This window comes from Pinus tabuliformis, chromosome 6 (assembly GCF_031772625.1).
Source record: "Pinus tabuliformis cultivar Carrire ecotype Pingquan chromosome 6, CPIR1, whole genome shotgun sequence".
NCBI classification, from domain to species: Eukaryota; Viridiplantae; Streptophyta; class Pinopsida; order Pinales; family Pinaceae; genus Pinus; species Pinus tabuliformis.
This window is the reverse complement of record NC_142292.1, coordinates 478018666-478030241: the sequence shown is the minus strand read 5'-3', so window position 1 is coordinate 478030241 and position 11576 is coordinate 478018666. Positions and strand designations below refer to the sequence as shown.

General features: G+C 35.6%; 1 non-coding gene across 1 annotated transcript; it reads right to left on the bottom strand.

Annotated features, from left to right (window-relative positions):
* Positions 1–10353: 10353 nt before the first annotated feature.
* TRNAR-CCG (transfer RNA arginine (anticodon CCG)) lies at positions 10354–10427 on the bottom strand. Its single transcript has one exon. It is a non-coding gene; the product is annotated as a tRNA-Arg (tRNA).
* Between the last annotated feature and the right edge of the window lie 1149 nt (positions 10428–11576).

Genomic DNA, 11576 nt, shown 5'->3' with positions numbered 1-11576 from the left:
TGTACTACAATGCAATGAAGTTCAACAAAAGGAAATACTCACATAAGGAGTATAATATTACAGACTAAGAAGCAAGTGAAGAAGAAATGTTGACTAGTCCTAGAAGAAAGAAATGAAGAAGTGCTCCCACAAGGAGCATAATGTGGTTGACTAATCTATCCATGAAGAAGAAAATGAAGAAAGAGATCAATCATGTGAATAACACCGTGATCATAAAGAATCACTATCTAACAAAGATACTTTGAATACATCTCCCAAAAGAACGCATGACAACTCTCACAAAGGAAGAAAAGGATCAAAGGACCCTTGACACCTATGAAGGCTTTGGAGATATGAAAAATGTAGATAAATGATTATACTCTACAAATATGTTATGATGAAGGAACCATCCAACAAAAGAACCATTTAGTGTTGAAGCAGTCTCAAGATAAAGTCATGAAGGGATACTAGATAAAAGCATGGGAATAACAAAGTACAACGAAGTATCCATGTGAAGAGCAGTCTAAAGAATATACAAGATGAAAAAGGAGTAGCCGGATAACAAAAGAACCTAATATATGAAAAGAAGGCCACTTTCCATGATGGAAGCAATGACATGACAAACTAGGAAGGAAAGTGATCGATGGATGGTGCCCTACCAAGAAGAAGTTCGAACAAAGACTTCATGACATCAAAGGAAAGAAGGAGATCAAGAATTTGGACGGCCCATGAAGAAGAATTTGTTGATGAATGGAGAAGTCCCTAGCTAACAGGGAGTTATAACAAGTTCCCAATTACAAAGGAACTTGGATAAGTACCTAGTCAAATGATACTTGGGCATGTCTTCCTCAATTGAGAGGAAGAGATAGACACAACATTCTTGTCTTCACTTGGGAAGAAGGAATGGGAGGATTGGGTAATCATATGGCATCTAATACTCTTTGAGGATGTGTAGGGCATCCAAGACAAGAGTAGGCGAGAGGATCGATATTCTCTGAGTGCAGGGAACCCAAGACAAAAATAGTCCTATAAGGTCATACTCAGTGAACACTCGGGTTGGTATGTACCTTGAGAGACAATGAATAAGGTGTCTATAAGTCATTGGTCTCACCAACATTGTGCTCTGATCTATTTAGAGATAGATTTGTCAGTAAAGGTCTTATCGTGGAAAAAATGTTGGTTACTATGATGCTATAACAGATGGATTGCCAATCCGGTTTCTCTTATGTGAAATTTTCAATATTGAAATATAGCCAAACACCTTGTAATGTTGTATAAATACCTCCCTAGTTAAGATGGAGTGTTGAAGGAAATATAACTAGGTTCAGTCTTCATAAATGTACTTTAATATTTGTATTTATTCAAGAAAATAAAAATTATTTTTATAATATATTTCAATGAGTTTCTTTCTCATTGAAATAGGCCTAGCACATGTTAAAGTGTTATAGGTGAGTCGAAGAGTCAAAATAATTATGTTGAAGACCTTAAGAGCATGTTATTATAGGTATACTTATGTATTAGAGTCAAAGAAGACACCTCCAAGCAAAGTCAAGTCTCCTCCAAGCATGTGGCACCATAAAAATAAGTCATTCGAAGCAAAGAAGACAAGTCAGCCTACAAACAACAAGTCATCCTTCAAGTTGGCCTAAAGGAGGGACAATCCTCTATAGATAGAGGTTGTACACTCCCTCATAATGTCATAACTAATCTATGAAATCATTGATGTAAAGGAAGTCGATAATAGGGTGAAAGAAGGATGAATAATGGGTCTCCAAGTGCAGTGAAGAAGAAGGGTGCATAACCAAGCCTAAGGGGACTATTCTAGGGCTAGTTACAGCCACACGTGCGAGGAAAAGAGGGTTGTCTCTGCGGTTATCATAGCATCAGTTCATAGTCAACCATATTTCATTATTTTGGGATTAAAATAGGCCTACAAGTCCTCCTACTCAACAAAAGGATAAGGAACCTCAAGCAAAGGAGAAAGAGCCCATAATATCAAGTAATCCTCTCACATGTGAGAAAAATTAGGCCTGCAGGACAATCATACCAAGTCTGAACCTACACCTCAAGGAAGAATCTCATTTGGTCAAGTGGAAGGAATGGATCATCACAAACAAGGAGTCTCATCATAGACCAAGAATAAGTACCTCTTCTAGAGCAAGTGCAACAAGGTTTACCACTAGTTGAAAGAAGAAAAAAGTGAAGAAAGGAGGAAGGACTTGACTTGCGCTTGGGGGATATTCTTTTCAAGGGTCTAGGGTTTGATATAGATCAATAAGAAACGTCAATAATAGAAATTTAGCGAAGGGTTTCCCTCTTAAGAGAAGAGAGGTTTTGGCCCTAGCAGAGAGGCAACATATTGTGTTTTTGTTCTTACGTTTTTGGTAGTAGTTTCTTGAAGTGCACACACATGCATTAATAATAATAAGAAGAAGACTAAGCTAACAAGAAAAAGTAAAAAGACTCCATAAAATTTTATAAAGTCAAGAAGCATAACACTATACCTAATTTCCCTTGTTTCTTTAACAAATCGTTGTGTCTTTTATATGGGTCGACATGACATTTATATATATATCTGAGGCTGACATGATGTTCTCTTCATCATTTTTCTTGTAGTCTTCTTCTTTGGACAATGATCCTTGTCTTGGAGGGCTACTTGACACTAGGTTGAACCATATTCATACTCAAGAAGATCTCTTTAACATGAATTTGATTCTTTGACTTTCCTAGACCTATGAATGAGCAAGAAACTCATTCAAATAATTTACAAAAATAATATTTATTTTTCTTGACATGTACAAAGATAAAAATTACATTTACAAATACCGAACCTAGTTACACTTTTCTTCAACAGGGATGACACTATAACACAAGTGTTATGACTATTCTTTATTTATGTGAAAGAGCCTTTCCCCATAGCTCCCTTTGGATCTTCAGTTTCTTTCAATCTATTTTGAAAAGACCCTAACAAACTTGAACAAAAAATACAAGTCATCTCTTACACATCTCAAGGACCATTATTCGACCACACTTCCCTAATAGTATAATATTTATGAGTAGATCTTATCTTGCCATAGTAAGCCTTTGGCTAAGATTAAAATTGGCACTGCTACTCTGCTTTCCAGAGTTTTGTTCAACCTTATCCAATCATGTTATCAATTAATTAATGATATTCCATCTTGGTTAAATTACTAGTATCAAATGTACCAAGATCAATGATTCAATATAGTCTTTGTAAGGCTTTCATATTGTCTAGTTTTGGAAAGAAACAATATCTTCCAACAAAGATAAAGCATTGTAGGTTGAGCCACATTTTCAAATATCCAATTATAGAAGTGAGATATAGCCATCATATATAGAAAGTCTCTCTAGGACAACCTTGTAGTTACCAACAAGGTTTCAATTTGGAGACAATTTTTTCTGTCTTGGGTATACTTACAACCCACAAAACCTCAGTTGTCAACAAAATGAAGTAAGCTCTTGTGCTTGATGAGGGAAGACACATAAATTATTTTCTATTGGGCCCTTCTTCAAGGAGAATGAAAATTTTTTAATGCCCCTGACCTAGCCATATTTTCAAATAGAATTCAACACACTAATTTGTGTTATGACATAGGTACAATTTGAACTTGAGTTTGCACTCTCAAACCCGCTTGCACTAATATCCAAGATTCACCTTGAAAATTTTCAAATTTTAAGAGAATGGTTTTAAACCCTTCAATGGATATGGTTACCATATGAATATGTTAAATGTAAAAGAGAAGGAATATTGATATTACTTTCTTCAAAACTTTGTTGAATCCTTACTTTTTGAAACAATGGTAAGAGTTAGTATGAGAATTCAGAACTATAAAGTTAGATCCCTTTGGTTCTAGATTCATAGGAGAATAGTCAAGCTATTTAATAACCTATACAAGCCAAAATTTCCTTTATAAAATCATCAGCATTAACTTTTGTTTAGTATTATTTGCCTTTTGAGGGATATCAGCCTTGCTTCCAAAAGGGGTTTGAGACCTTTCAACCCGTTCTAGGTCTGTGGAGTATACTAACACTAGACGAAACCCTATTTTATGCTTATGTTAATGGTATTTGGTTCATAGGGAGAGGATTTGGCCCTTTTTCAAGGCAGAAACAAAATACTTCAACAAATAACATTCCCTTACACCTGATATCATTAAATGTGTTTTCAAAACCATCTTTATTTTCTTGGTGTGAGGTATTCTCTCCTGAACTAGGGATATTGACCTTTGAATAGGACTTTGGTCCTCTAAAAATTCATTAGGATTGGATCCTAAACTACAAAGAGAGAAAAAACCCTAATGGAGTAACTTGAAGCAACCTAGCTTTAAACTTGGATTCTCTTTCACCCAGGCTTTGAAACTTTGTTGATTTTTCAAGTGCATCATAGACATACACAATTTTTTAAACTCATAATTACTTCTTATGATATTGTTATTACTTTAGCACATTCTAGATTATCATTAATAAAATTTCCTTCATAAGTTTTAACCATAAATGTAATAATGATAGTAGGATCACAAAGAGTCAACTAAACAATAGAGACACAAATTTTTACCTTGGGAAAACCCTACTAGGGAAAAAACTAGCAACCTTTTCTTAAGAGAAATTGTCTAATTCAGCATATGATTTGAATTTTATAATAAATTTAGGTCAATATGAACATAAAAACAAATGAGTCAATCCTGGTTAAATGGACCAACATTTTTCCCTTCTTATTGTTGCCTCATAAAATTATTCAACCTTGCTCAATAAGGCCAAATTTCAGATTCCTGCAATTCCTTCAAATTTGTTCAATCTTGTGGTTAATATCCTAAAAAATATCAATCATGTGGCCACATCTGCAAGATATATTATTATTCAATGTTTCTCAAAGTGATGATCTGCCATGGAAATTCAGTCCTAAGAAAAAATTGGCTTCTACCTTAGAATTTTCTCTCTCCTTTACATGTGTGAACATAAGAATAGATTATTTTTGTGGATGGCCAAAATTGGTTACAAATGAGTGAGGAAAAATGAAAATATATAGAGATTGAAGGATCTTGAATTAATGTGACTATTAGCTAGGGCCCACTTGACTTTTGGAAGAAAAATTTTGAATTTCAAAATTTAACTTTTACCTCTTCTATTTGGAGTCAACATGAATTAATTTTCACATCTTTTTTTTTTATTTTTGTGGGATAATGAAATTGAATAATACTGACCAAATATAGAAAACTTCAATAACTAAAACCCACATTTCCATGCTCAAAAATTGCTCCATGTAGTTTATCCGAAAACTCATCAATGACAAGAATGGGAAACTTATCTTTAAATCTATCTACGAGAGAAATGAATAAATGAAATACATAAGACATCTTTCACATCACAATATATGAATTAACCCCATTGTTCCTTATGGCAGTTCCAAAAAAGCATACTTCTAGATCAAAAAAAAAAATTCGTAAAAATGTTCAGAAGGGAAAAGCATATCGGGCCACAATAAAAGATTTTTCTTTAGCTAAATCTATCTCCACCGGTCATTCGAAAAGTTTTTATTGCATAGTCAATGATGATTCCTCTGGATCATCCAAATCAAAATTGATAGCAATTGATTTGGATGACCTGTAGCACAACACGAGCGAATATATGACACCACCCTCCAGGACCTTGGAGAACAGTGATGCAAAATCATTTTATTCGGGTACTCCCAAGGGTGGTCGTACGAAAAGGACACGGTCATTAATTAGTTCCACTACAGTACTTTCCTTCAGCCAATCTGGATAAATGATGAATTTATAAACCATTCTTCTATCCATTCTGCCTTCCCACTAGAAAGGGATTAGAGTTAATCCTTTTTTTTTTTAAGGATCCTGAATGAACTTCAGCATTACCATTATGCTACCGAAAATGTAGCATAATCTTATCAACATCCCAATCCATCCATTCCGATCCAAAACTAGGATTAATTTATTATTATTTATAAATAAAGAGAACCTATGGAATCACGCATGGGGATGATATTATTTCATTATGGAATTGCTCGTGCATTTTGTAATAGATGTGCGTTATTGCTTTATGGCGAATAATTACTATAGTTTCAGATATCTTGATTCATTCTTCTTCTGTTTCTGCTCCTCCCAATGATTCATCCCCCTATTGGGTCCCATTTTTTCCCTCCTTTATGGTTGGATAAAAAGAAGTGCTCAATCCTTTAGGAGAACTAAAAGCAATCATCTTTCTTCGTATCTCTACCATTTATAATGTGTAATGCCCAAACCATTGTGACAGAGATACATAAAAAGATCTGACTAATCTAGTGCAATTTGATCCTATTGATGAAACCCCCTTCTACATCTTAGTAGCTCAAAATAGGATCAATTCATTCATTAACACCTTATATATTGTAATATTAGCCTGTATGTAATATTATTGGGAACTATAAATATATTTGGATGTCTCCCCTAAAATTGGAAAGTCTAAATAATAATCATATGGGAGATCATGGATCAGAAACATAGTTTCGTCTAGATATGTATATAATCAAACCATCCAATCAAAAAAAATATAAAGTAATGGTATAACCATTTATTGTTTGGAATCTAGTTGTTCCGATTCTTCCCATCATAAGTGAAATAAGCGAAAATTTACATATATTCTTTATACGATAATGCATTCGATAGAATTGGTGATATCATTCGCAATCGCCTGAATCTCGAGACGCTCTTCGAATCGATCGTATACTTTATTGAGATAGGTAAACTGAAATTCCCCCTCTGAAAACCGTACATGAGAATTTCCCTTCATACAGCTTGAACAAGAACACGCAAATGCTTTTGGACACGAATAAATAATTTTGGGAAAAGAGATACTTGAGGGTTCGTTGCCTGACCGGCTGGAGAAATGAAGATCATTCGAAACAATCCAGCATTTCTATTAGAAGACTCTATAGTGCCAAAATTTCAAAAAGTGCCAAAATTTCAACTCAGCTCATCCCTATGATAAATCACTATAGGCCCTTTGAACGATCTTTTACCCTATTCGTATGATATCAGTTCCCTAGAAAAGAACTAATATAGGCGATTTATAGGAATTATCTTGTCGAGATCTCAATAGATGAACCAATCCAAACCTCAGATTTCAATTAGACCCCGATGATTTTATCAAATCCCCAAAAGTTTCTCTGGGTAACAACCTTTTCATTTTCGCTCATTCGACGAAATATGCTAACTAAGAGAAATCAGATACTATATCATTCTTTGGTCATAATCAGCATAATTATGAGAGGGGATAGATCCTTCGATTTATTATAGGAAATACCTCTTTCAATTTCTTTATTGGAAGTTTGGCGACGAGGAAATGATAGGTACAAACCATAGTTCAGATCTTCTGGAACATATCTATGATAGACCTCGTGCTCTAGAGATTCAATATTCTAGAAATGAAATATCCAACGAGGTAGGACCATCTTGATGAAGATAACAGATCGGTCTTCAGTACTATAAATATGGATCGATTTCAACAAGTCGCACACCCATATTCCAAAAATCCTTAGAGAAAAGTCATTACACGATCAAACTATTGGAACGAGATAAGCTAAAAACTCAAAGCCACTATTTGGTTGTATGCAAACTTAGAGAAATAGCATGATGAACCAAAAAGTCTCCAGGACCAATTGTTGAGAACAATGAATTATTATTATCATTAATAGCATTTAACCAACTGGGTAACCATATGCTCTTACCTGCATCGAATGATGGACCACTTGTTGAAGATAGGAGTATATCGAAACCATATAACATCTTAACATGAGAAGATTGTATCCACTGAGAAAATATGGGCTCGATCAAGATTTGTTTTTCTGGAGTACCAAAAGCAAGCATAACATCATTATGGACATAAAGTCCCAAGGTATGGAAACCTAGTAATAAACTAAACCAACTAAGATGAGATATTATAGTTTCTTTCTGCTCCAACATTCTCGCCAATACATTATCCTTATTCTGTTTCGGATTATAATCCCTAATGAGGAATATAGCTCCATGAGCAAAGGCTCCTGTCATAATGAACCCGACAATGTATTGATGATGAGTATATAATGCAACTTGGGTGGTGAAGTCTTGTGCTATGAATGCATAAGCAGGTAAAGAGTACATGTGTTGAGCTACCAAGGAAGTTATAAGCCCCAAAGAAGCTAAAGAAAGACCCAATTGAAAATGAAGAGAATTATTGATTGTGTTATAAAGACCCTTATGTCCGCGTCCTAATAGGCCTCCTGGAGGAACATGTGCCTCCAAAATATCTTCCATACTGTGACCAATAACAAAGTTGGTTCTATACATATGACCAGCAGTTGAAAAAATAAGTGCAATAGCTAAATGATGATGAGCCATATCAGTCAGCCATAAACTTTGAGTTTGTGGATGGAATCCTCCGAGAAAAGTTATAATAACAGTTCCCGCCCGTTGGGAGGTACCGAATAAGTGACTACTAGAATCAGGATTTTGAGCATAAAGATTCCACTGACCTGTGAAAAGCGGTTCTAAACCTTCGGGATGCGGTAATACATCTAAAAAATTATCCCATCTGACGTGCACTCCCCTTGATTCAGGAATAGCGACATGAACTAAATGCCCTGTCCAAGCTAGAGAACTAACTCCGAAGAGTCCTGAAAAATGATGATTGAGACAAGATTCGGCATTTTTGAACCATGAAACACTTGGTCTCCATTTAGGTTGTAGATGTAACCTACCCGCTATTAAAAAGATGACAGAAAGAAATAGCAAGAAAAGAGCTCCAGCATAAAGATCTCCGTTAGTGCGTAAACCGATTGTATACCACCACTGATAAACACCAGAATAAGCAATATTGACCGGACCGGGAGCACCTCCTCGGGTAAAGGCTTCTATAGCTGGTTGACCAAAATGAGGATCCCAAATTGCATGAGCAATGGGTCTTACATGTAAGGGATCGCGTACCCATGCTTCAAAATTGCCTTGCCAAGCCACATGGAACAAATTACCAGAGGTCCACAGAAATATTATTGCTAACTGACCAAAGTGGGAAGAAAAATTTTTATGATAAAGGCGTTCTTCGGTAATATCATCATGACTCTCAAAGTCATGTGCGGTCGCAATACTGAACCAAATACGACGAGTAGTTGGGTCCTGGGCCAAGCCTTGGCTGAACTTTGGAAATCTTAATGCCATATACTTTTCAAATCCTCCTAGCCTTTATCCTATTGCAATAATTCTTGCCAGGAAGAACGCCCATGTTGTGACAATTCCACCTGGAAGGTAATGAGCTACTCCTACAGCACGTCCCTGTACAATGCTCAAGGCTCTGGGTTGGATAGGAGGAGCAACCTTCAATTTGTTATGCGCCCAAACAATAGATTCAATGAGTTCTTGCCAATACCCATGGCCGCTGAATAAGAACATTAAACTGAAGGCCCAAACAAAATGAGCACCTAAAAATAAAATACCATATGCAGATAATGAAGAACCATAAGATTGGATCACTTGAGAGGCTTGTGCCCATAGAAAGTCACGGAGCCACCCGTTAATCGTAATGGAACTTTGTGCAAAGTTTCCTCCCATAATATGAGTTACCACTCCCTGATCACTTATATTACCCTAAACATCGGACTGCATTTTCCAGCTAAAATGGAATATTACTACCGAAATTGCATTGTACATCCAGAATAAACCAAGGAAGACATGATCCTTATAAGATTCATCCTCAGAATTAAGATTATCAAAATGAGAAGGTTCATTCTCAGAATAAAATTGAAGAACATCTAGAGTGTACATGTCTTCATCCATAGGACACCAAGTGTCACGATCAATTAGAAGTTCTATTCTATCTGAACTATTCATTTGCAGATAATATCCACATTCTTTACAAACACTTTGATTCTCTCTCAAGAATCTGAGATATAGCAAGTTCTCGCAATTATCGCATTGAGCCCATAACTTCTTAATTTTAGCATAATCAATACTTTTATTCTTGTTTTTCTCCATCTCATTGGCATCCTTACTAACCCTTTCGACCGAATTTTTTAGTAATGCAGTTATTTTATGCTTGTCTTCAAACCACTCCTTTATAGACATAGAGTTTTCCTTCCATATAAAGGTGAAAATTGTTACTTTTCCTATCTTATTTTGTATGAAGAGAAGTCGTATAAGTATAAATACAATGATGAAAATTATTAATCAATAGTGGAATGAATCATTGAGAAATCATTTCCATTCATTATTGATTAGGAATCTGAAGTATCAATCCGGGATTATGATAGAATACTTTATTCTATTATAAAGAAAGATTCTCTCCTATATCGTGATGGAAAGGAATTTTCATTTAAAATACAACATCTTTTGGGCTAGAAGGGATTTGAACCCTTGACTTCACGGTCCGGAACCATGAGCTCTGATCCACTGAGCTACCAACCCTATCGAATGATCTATAAGATCATTGTAAAGGATGAATAGGATTCGTTATCGAATGCTTGACCCAAAAAAAATTTCATAAATAACTCTGTTTGAGATATTATTCGTAAAATGAATTTAATTCTTTTAACAACTTTACAGTTTCTCCCACCACATATCCTCCACACCCGGCTCCTGCGGGTGGACCCCCTGCTTCCACACAATCCACCCCTCCATAACCCTTGTGAATTACATCTTCGGGCCAAATATCCTCATAATGATAATCCTTGGATTGTAAAGTATCTATAATTGTAGGTATTAGAAATCCTGTAAGAGTAAAAGTACTATCGTGTTTGGGATCACACCCAATCTGTAACACTTTTTGGCCACGTCTCGCTAGAGCGATTGAGATATTACAACTAGTTGTTGATTTACCGATTCCTCCTTTCCCGTAAACTGCTATTTTCACCGCCAATCCTCCTTTATCTAAATCTAAAATTTATCTCCTTATTTCAAGGTTCTATATAATCGAATTATTCTTTTTTTAAGTAATACCTACTATTGAATGGTAGCAATAATTATAGATCCTATTGTATTTATAGGTCAATACCTCTAGGGTGGGGTGTCCAAGAGTTGATAAAAAACCTTATTGAGTTTCTCGTTTATACATTGATGATCATGGGTCGGTCCAAAGAACAAGAATCTTGCCCATATATGGGAACCCTCCATTGTTCCTCAGTAGCTCAGTGGTAGAGTGGTCGGTTGTTAACTGATTGGTCGTAGGTTCGAATCCTACTTTGGGAGATCCGTTTTATTCAAAATAAAGCTCGTTTTTACCATTAAGAGTAAGTCAAACGTTACCTGTCCTTGTTCATAATATATGAATGCACAATCGCCACAGGATCAAGATAGGATCCCGGACGTCCAGGAAAGGCAAAATGGAAACAATGGTCTCTTCAAAATACTGAAAAGTTCAGAGAAACAAATCCATTGTTCTCCTGGTAATGGATTCGATGCATTATTTGCAGCTAATTGTATTACTACCTCTATAAGGGAAAATTCTCGTACACATCCACTCCGATTAGCAGGCTTGGTGGGAAATCGTACATCTAGAAGAGATCTTATAAATAAATATGTAGAAGCATGTCCAATGCCCGTAATAGAAGTATTACC